Source organism: Lactuca virosa, chromosome 7, assembly GCF_052849685.1.
Source record: "Lactuca virosa cultivar CGN04683 chromosome 7, Lactuca_virosa_CGN04683_v6, whole genome shotgun sequence".
NCBI classification, from domain to species: Eukaryota; Viridiplantae; Streptophyta; class Magnoliopsida; order Asterales; family Asteraceae; genus Lactuca; species Lactuca virosa.
The window spans coordinates 64,422,598-64,423,780 of NC_136432.1; the positions used below are offsets into that span (position 1 = coordinate 64,422,598).

Sequence of the window (1,183 nt, forward strand, 5' to 3'; positions counted from 1 at the left end):
CCCGAAGAAGGAGGATACCGAGTACGAAACCGAAAAGGAAGAAAGGGAATTTGAAGAAGGAAGCGATTTAGAAGGCGAACTAGCCAACCCCATGGCTAACATCGATGAAGTTCCCATGGGTGAACGGAAGAAAAGGATGCAACATGATACCGGCCTAGGGCTCGTGCAACCCGCGATTCCCGCAACTGCCACCTTTGAACTTAAGGGCCACATACTTGCTCAAGTTAAGGAAATTCCATTCTACGGGAAGGATTGTGAAGACGTATACAAGCATCTAGACGAGGTCAACGATATAGCCGACTACTTCAATGTCCCTAATGTGCCTCGCAACACTGTTTTTGCTTCGTATGCTGCCAGTCACATTCAAGGGAGCAGCGAAGGATTGACTAAAATCACTCCCTCCAGGATCCATCACTACTTGGGCTAAAATGAAAGAGGAATTTATAGACCAATTTTGCCCTCCCTCGAAGATAGCCAAGTTGAAGAAAGCCATAGCCAATTTTGAACAACAAGCGGGAGAGTCACTTTATGAGGCGTGGGAAAGATATAAGGGCTTATCAAGGAACTGCCCACATCATGATCTGAATAGTCAACAAGAAGTCTCCATTTTCTATGATGGAGTGAATGTGACAACTAGGCAGCTCTTTGATTCGCAAGGACCACTAACAAAGAAGGCACCCCCGGTGATAAAGGCCCTAATTGAAGAATTATATAAGCACTCTAGAGAATATCATAACCCAAGGAATGACCTAAATTGAGGGGTGGTGAACTCAGTTACTGATAGCATGGCAGCAGTGATGGCTAAGTTGGAGAGTTTGGATCAAAGAATGAATAAGATGGACCAATCCATCCACGCTCTCCGGGTGGGATGTGAGAATTGTAACGTGCCTCACATTACTAGAGATTGTGATTTGGACGAGAAGGGGAACCGGAAAGCACAAGTGTGCTATTCAAGTGGCGATAAATATGATGATGATTGGCGAAAACCAAAGAAAGAATGGCTCCCGTACGATGAATACAAAAAGGCAAAGGAGGAAAAGTTTAAGCAAAAGGAAAGGGGTTTTTATCAAAAGGAGGAACTGGTGCAAGAAAAGAAATCAGACTTGGAAGATATGTTTACAAGATTTGTAGCCGCGTCCGAGAAAAGGCACAATGATACCGACGCTGAAATAAAGGAGCAACG

At 44.5% G+C, this 1,183-nt stretch overlaps 1 non-coding gene across 1 annotated transcript; it reads right to left on the reverse strand.

The window, feature by feature from the left end:
* Positions 1–476: 476 nt before the first annotated feature.
* LOC145128085 (small nucleolar RNA R71) lies at positions 477–583 on the reverse strand. The gene has a single exon (XR_013716687.1). It is a non-coding gene; the product is annotated as a small nucleolar RNA R71 (small nucleolar RNA).
* Positions 584–1,183: the final 600 nt, after the last annotated feature.